This window comes from Pteronotus mesoamericanus, unplaced genomic scaffold (genome assembly GCF_021234165.1).
Source record: "Pteronotus mesoamericanus isolate MK-2021 breed Mesoamerican mustached bat unplaced genomic scaffold, CSHL_Meso_final contig_64, whole genome shotgun sequence".
Classification (NCBI taxonomy): domain Eukaryota; kingdom Metazoa; phylum Chordata; class Mammalia; order Chiroptera; family Mormoopidae; genus Pteronotus; species Pteronotus mesoamericanus.
In genome coordinates, this window is record NW_026555224.1 from 3,117,369 (window position 1) to 3,125,055 (window position 7,687).

Below are 7,687 nucleotides of genomic sequence, written 5' to 3' on the forward strand. Positions count from 1 at the left end.
TATTTTTCTCATATTATATTTTATCAATTATGCTATTACAATTGTCCCAATTTTCTCCCTTTGCCCCCTCCATCCAGCACCTCCCACTCCCTCAGGCATTCTCCACACCATAAACGGTGGTCCATGGACCATCTGTATAAGTTCTTTGGCTACTCCACTTCCTATACTATACTGTACAGCCCCATGGATATTCTGTAACTACATATTTGTATTTAATACCCTTACCTCTTCATACCTCTTCACTCATTCTCCCACACCTGCCTCCCATCTGGCATTCATCAAAACACTCTCTGTATTCATGATTCTGTCTCTGTCCTTCTTGTTTGTATAATTTGTTTTTTAGATTCAATTGTTGATACATATGTATTTTTGCCATTTTATTGTTCATAGTTATGGTCTTTTTCTTAAATAAGTCCCTTTAACATTTCATATAATAATTGTTTCTTGATGTTGAACTCCTTTAGTTTTTTCTTGTCTGGGAAGCTCTTTATCTGCCCTTTATTTCTAAATGATATTTTTGCTGGGCAGAGCAACCTTGGCTGTAGGTCCCTGCTTTTCATTACTTTGAATATTTCTTGCCATTCCCTTCTAGCCTGCAAAGTTTCTTTTGAGAAATCGGCTGACAGTCTTATGGGAACTCCCCCGTAGGTAACTAATTGCTTTCTCTTGTGGCTTTTAAGATTCTCTCCTTCTCTTTAACCTTTGGCATTTTTATTATGATGTGTCTTGCAGTGAGGCTCTTTGCACCCATCTTGTGTGGGACTCTGTACTTCCTGGACCATGTCTATTTCCTTCACCAAATTAGGAAATATTTCCTTTCATTATTTTTTCAAATAGATTTCCAGTTCCTTGCTCTTTCTCTTCTCCTTCTGGCACCCATATGATGTGAATGTGGGAATGCTTAAGGTTGTCCTAAAGGCTCCTTACACTATCCACATTTTTTTGGATTCTTTTTTCTTCCTCTTGTCCTAATTGGTTGTTTTTGCTTCCTTATGTTCCAAATCATTGATTTGATTCTTGACTTTATCCACTTTACTGTTTCCCTGTAAATTGTTCTTTATTTCAATTAGTATCCTTTGTTTCTCACTGGATCTTTTTTATGCCGTTGAGGTCCTCACTAAGTTCCTTGAGCATCCTTATAACCAGTGTTTTGAATTTTGCATCTGGTAGATTGCTTGTCTCCATTTTGTGTAGTTGTTTTTCTGGAGTTTTGATCTGTTCTTTCATTTGGGTCATGTATCTTTTTCAAATTATTTTGGCAGCCTCCCTATGTTTGTTTCTATGTATTAGGTAGAGCAGCTATGACCCCCAGTCATGGTAGCATGGCCTAATGTAATAGGTGTCTTGTAGGGTCCAGTGGCACAGCCTCCCCTATCACCCAAGCTGGATACTTGAGGTGTACCGTCCATGTGGGCTGAGTACACCCTCCTCTTGTGTTGAGCCTTGATTGCTGTTGGCAGGTCAAAGGGAGGGATTTACCCAGGCCAGTCAGCTGCAAAGACTGGCTGTGACCACTGACCACTAACCTCTGCCCTCTTTGAAAGATCAGTTGTGCAAGGGCAGGGTGGTGGTACTCCATCGTGGCCTGTAGCTGTCCACTGGGTGCACAGACACTGGGGTTTCCTGGGTGGTGCAGACCAAGGCCAACCCCAACCTGTGTTCTGCCCATGGCCACCCTTCCTGAGCTATAGAGCAACCTGAGATGGCTGCTACTTGTGCTTGGCTTGGAGATTCCCAGGCAAAGCCAAGCTGTGAATCCAGGCTGGCTGCTCCTAGTTCCAGGCCAGGCGCTGCTTAGCAAAAGGTACAGGGGGCTAGGGCCTCACTGAAGCTGGCTGTTGCTTGTTTGTTAGGATTTAGGATGCTGTGAAGCATGAACCAAGACCAGCCATTCATATGGAAAATCATGGTTAACAGTTTGGGTGGGCCCATAAGTAGGGTGTAATGGAGCTTCAGGGGATCTCCAGGGTGGGGCAAACAGTGCTGACCAAGTTGATGGAGTCTCAGATATGGTCCCCACCTGCTGACTCTGTGGGGTGAGGACATAGAAGAGGGACAGTGGTCTCTGCCCACCTTTCTTTCTGAGAGAAAATTATCCCCCAGCTCCTACCTTGATGTCAGACACTTCAGTTCCTCCATGTATGCCACTGGTGCCTTTCAAGATGCTACTGTAGCGCTGGAGCTCAGAGGGAGTGAATCTGAGTAAGTCTGTGTGTGGGTTCTTTAATGGGAACCACTTGGTATTCTGGAAATTTCTTCCACTGACTCAATTCCCAGAAGTCAGAAGTTATGGGGACTTATCTTCCTGGCACTGTAACTCTGGGAAGGGGGCCTGGTGTGGGGTTGGGACTCCTTGCTCCCGAGATATACCTCCTCAATTTTTATCCTGCACACATGTATGTGGGACCAGCTCTTTCCATGTCTCCGCCCCTCCTATCAGTCTGGACGGATGTGGTTTCTTTAATTTTATAGTTGTCAGACTTGTATTCAGCTGGATTTCTGATGGTTCTGAATGATGGTGGTTCTATATTTTAGTTGTAATTTTGATGTGGTTGTGAGAGGAAGCAAGCCATGTTTACCAATGCTGCCATCTTGACCGGAAGTGAAAACTGGCCTATATTTCCATTATAGCATTTCTCAGATTTTGTTGATGGTAAATATCATGATTAAAAACTTCAGACCCTTGGCCCCATTTGAGAACTCCTTGGGTATTCAGGAAAATCTACATTTTAAATAAGAGATTCTGATGTTGGACACACAAAGACCAAACTTTTAGAAACACTGACCTAAAGCTTCCAGCCAGGCTCCTAGTGACACTGCTTATAAGACGTTCTCCAACATCCACAAAGCTCTGGGCATAACCCTGGCCCCCAGGCTCTCAGGAAGGGTCTGCCACCCACTCCTGCCCGCAATTGCTCTGTGCCAATGACTAGTGCTCCTGACTTAATAAGGGTTAGTGGAGGGCCTGGAGGATCCCCAAGACTCTGCTGCTGCTCTGGTATATGAGGGACAAACTGCATGAAAGCCCCATACCCCATGCAAACTTGAGAGGTTATAGCCTGTCAGGCAGAGAGAGAGGCAGCAGTCTGGCCACTGAAGCATAAGCTGCTTGACCCTCACTCTCTGGATGTCAAATCCAGAGCTGTTTGTGGATTTGTCCCAGGGGACCTTATGCCTATGACACTAGTGGGGAGGCCCTGTGCTGTGAGCAACAGTTGCCAAATTTCAGTGATTTGTTTACCACCCTCATTATTGTTACCATTCAGTTTCTATGATCTGTACCATTATTTCCTTATTATTTATCTATGAATGGACACATTTAAAATTTATATATTTGGGTTTATCAAGGAAACTGAATATCACCCCTGCACATTAGAGAACAGCTCTGACTGCCAAAAATAAAATAATTATACAAATATAAATACAAAGAACCCCCCTCCACAAATGTCAAAAGGGAGATTAGCTACCGTTAAAGAGTTGTAAAAGACTAAGCTGTTCTGAACAGAGCTTCTCTCTGGTGACCTGGAGGATGGCAAAAGAATTGAGAAGGGAACAACCTTTTCACTGTGTGATTCAGTGTGATTGAAAGCTGTGGGGTTACTACCAAAAAATCATCTGTGTACATGAGTGGGAACTGGTGGCTGAGGGGAGATGTGAGGAAGTGGTCCTGGGTGAAGTCTGCATCCTGCGGGGACCATCAGGGGGCTGGACATCCTGACCCTCAGGCTGGCTGCCAAAATGATATCCCCTCATCAAGTCAGGTCCAGGAACAAATGGCAGAGCATTATGGCAGATGCTTTATTATGGAGGTGAAAATGTTAAAAACACCTGTCTTCTGCTGACATTTGTGTCTAGACCTATAAACTTGGAGACCTGGGGGGCAGTAGGGGGAGGTAGGAGGAAGTGGGCTTTGAACTGGCCCACATGCTTGGCTCAGACGACAGAGTCCTCAGGGGAGGGGCTGGAGGGAACTGTAGGCCTGTGCCCTGGATCCTCACTTGAGAGGGGTTTCCAAGAGTGATGTGGGAGGGGCCCCTGAGTTGTCCCAGCTTGGTCCACCAGAACTGTTGGGAAGGGCATTAGCTGATCTGTCATTTTCTGAAAGAAATCATCTACATATTCTGAAGAGAAGGTGGGAATTCCAGGCAGTCCTTTTCCTTGCCAAGGTGATTGAACCTGAGACAGTGTCTGCAAGGAAGCAAGTGTGGGGAGAGAAGCAAGTAGAAGGACCTAAGTAATGACATTGGGTAGATCTGCTGATGGCTACAATTGACTCTTTCTAACTGACCAGGAAAATAGTACAGAATTCTGAACTTGACTCTCAAGTAGAAGGAAACTGAGTTGTTCTCAGCCCCACCCAGGCAATACCAATAAAACTCTCCTGATGTTTAAGAGGCAATGTACAGACTTAATTCCTACAATAGACCTGCTCTGAGAATTGGTGCAATTCAGTAGAAGTAACTTGAGTTTTGGAGTGTTGTTAGGCCTGAAATTGAGTCTGGGCCCTTTTAATTACTCTCCATACAACTTTGGGTCAGCCACTGTGCCCTTCAACGACTCGGCCTCTACCACCTGTGACAGAGACAGGCACCTGGCAGAGTTGTTATATCTTGTCCTTCTCTTAACCTCACCATCCCCACCCCTGCTTTACTTCAGCTGAGGCCCCTTGGCCTTATCTGTAAACTAGGACTCTGGTCTGTAATAGCTAGGATTCTTTCTTGTTAGCCATCTTATGAAAGAATAAAAATTTATTAGTTTATTTAACTGAAAGAAAAGTCCAGAGGTAGACTAGGCAAATTTGAGTCCTTAAGGCTCAATGATGTCACCAGATAGAAGTCTTTTTCTATCTCAACTCCGTTTTTCTTTGCGTTGGTTTCATTCTTAAGCAGTGATCTCAATAAAAAGAGAGCCTCTCCCTCCAAACAGTTCTGCAAAACTCCAGAAGCAAACCTTAGCCTACTCACTGTAGCCAGGTGGATGTACCACTCTGATTCGCCAGCCTGGTCACATTTTCACCCCAGGAACTGAAGAATGCAATCTCACAATCTGATTTGAACCAGATGTATTGTGTGTGTGCGTGTGTGTGTATTTAGTGCATTGGTTCCCTAAAGAAAAATCAGAATGTTTTTACCAGAAGAAGAGGGCTGTATACTGGGCAGGCAAAATCAACAGATAACTATATACTAGTTTGTTTGGTTTGGGCTGCAAATAGCAGAATTACCAACTAATAGTGGCTTAAACAATTAAGACAATTATCTCACATTATAATACTTTTTTGGTGGAAGGTAGTCCTAGAGTTTTTGAGAGGTTCAGCAATTTTAAGGATCAAAGATCTTTTTTACCTTTCATTCATTATATTTTGGCTTTTACAATAATTCTCAGGTTTTTGATTCATGGTTACAAGATAGCTGCTGTAGCCCTAGGCATGACATCCTCATAGAAACGGTGTCTAAAGATAACTCCTTTTATGACCCTCTATTCTGATCATTGAGGAAAATCTTCCCCCAAAGTATACCCCCCTCAAAGGCTTGCTGTGGTAAGTATAGGAACACCTCTAGCTATCAAGGAGGCTGGAAAAATGAATATCTGACATTTTCAGACTCTATTGTGAAAATGAAAATGAAAAAGGGGGGCATATATGAAATCGGACAAGCTCAGGGGGGTCTGCATGGCAGAGCTAACAAACTAAGTGACCAAAAGTAACAGTATAGAATGGTCTGAACATAAAAATTCCTAACTGGCCAGGCCGTGGCAGGCAGTCATGTCCCCGGCCCATAGCTTCTTTAGCAAAGATCGGTCTTTACCTTTGATGAACTCGTGGACTGTTCTTATGCATCTAAGATAACATACCTTTGAAATGTCAGAGTAATTTTCTTTTCCAGGCCCCTTAGAAACATTACCATCAGCACCAAAGCACAAGACCATAGAGCTCCTCATTGTTATTATGTTCCCCAAATACCATCTCTACGTGTTGCCAATGTTAATTAACTGCCTTGTACTCACCAATGTAAAAGTATGTGTTTCTCCATTTAGATTTTTATTTATTCCTAAAGATTTCCCCACTTAGCTTCTTCCTGCCTCCTTAATCTGCCACCAATGGGGTTCATGTAACTTTCCTTATGATGTTTCCTTTGATTCTAATGCATAAAAGGAACTGCAAAACTGCCATTTTCTGGAGCATTTTCTCAATCTGTTGAGATCTTGCTTCCAGGCATATCCTTAGAAACTTGGCTCAGATAAGCTCTTATAAAACATTTCTACGGCTGTGGATGTTCTTTCATTGACATTATTGTGGGAAATGGGCTTTATCAGTAATGATGAAAGGAGAGAGAAATAATAGCTGTGTAGTGCATCACTCTAAGTGTGACTGTGGCTTACAACAGCAAGTTTATTTCTTGTTTACACTGTATCTATGCTATTGGCTGTGAGTCAGTTGCAACTGCATGACTTTATGCTGCAGGACCTGGCTGAAGGAGTGGCCCTGTCAGGGACATGACATTCTCATGGTACAGGGAATGCAAAAGAGCTGCAGGAACAATGGCTAAGTTTCTGTGTGGACTGGGCATATGCCCTGTCTACTCGGTACCAATGGCCAAAACAAGTCACATTCCAACCTGAGGTCCATGGGGCAGGAAAGTCTGTTCTCTCACAGGAAGTCACTGCCTTTCACATGATGTTTTGTCACAGTGTAGCGAATCACCCTAAAACTTAGTAGCTTTAAACTTAGTACCTGATGATTTTATGGATCAGAGATTCAGGCAGAGCTCAGCTGGGCAATTCTTTTGCATGTGGTGTTGACTGAGGTCATTCTGTGTATTCAGCTGGCAGACAGGCTGATCTGGAGGGTCCAACTTGACTTTACTCACAGGTGTGGCACGATGGTAAGTTGAAGGCTGGGCTCTCCAGCACGGCAGTCTGGAGGCTGTGAGTGTCTTCTGAGGCAGCCCAGGGCTCCCAGGAACAGTGTCTCAAGAGATAGGAACTGAAAAAGCCTGAGCTTAAAAACTGGACAACGTCACTTCAGCTATAATAGATTGAAACAAAGCAGCCACATAGCCTATAAGAGGAGAGAATATAAACTCCTTTACTAAAAAGGAGGCATATTAAAGAATTAATGGCCATCTTTTACATACCACACATGACTATGGAGAAAGGAATTAGGCATTTAAAAAATGAATGTAAAACATACAGCAAGGACTCATGGACAAAACCAAAGGGGAAGAGCTAAGGGAGGGAAGGAGGGAATGGGCAAGGGAAGTGGTGGGGCGTAGGCAGAGACAAATGTATTTGAAAAAATAAATTAAAATAAAATGTAAAAAAAAGGTACATTAGTAAGGTTGAAGTAAAACACCAAGATAAATTTAAAAATCACAAGAAAAATAAATAAATAAATAAATAAATAAATAATAATCCTAAAAAGAAAAATGAATGTAAGATGGGCTTTACTTTATCACTTAACCTTTATAATGAAATCAAAATAAACATAGTTATGTTAAATAGTTAATATATGTCATATGTTTAGATATATGTGTGACATATATGTAAATAGTTAACACTTATGAAACCAAAATAATTAAACCAGTTGGGATATTGCTATAAAAGATCAATGGGACAAAAAAAGAAAGTACAGATATACTTATATATAACATATATAGATATATATACACATACATATATACATATTTTA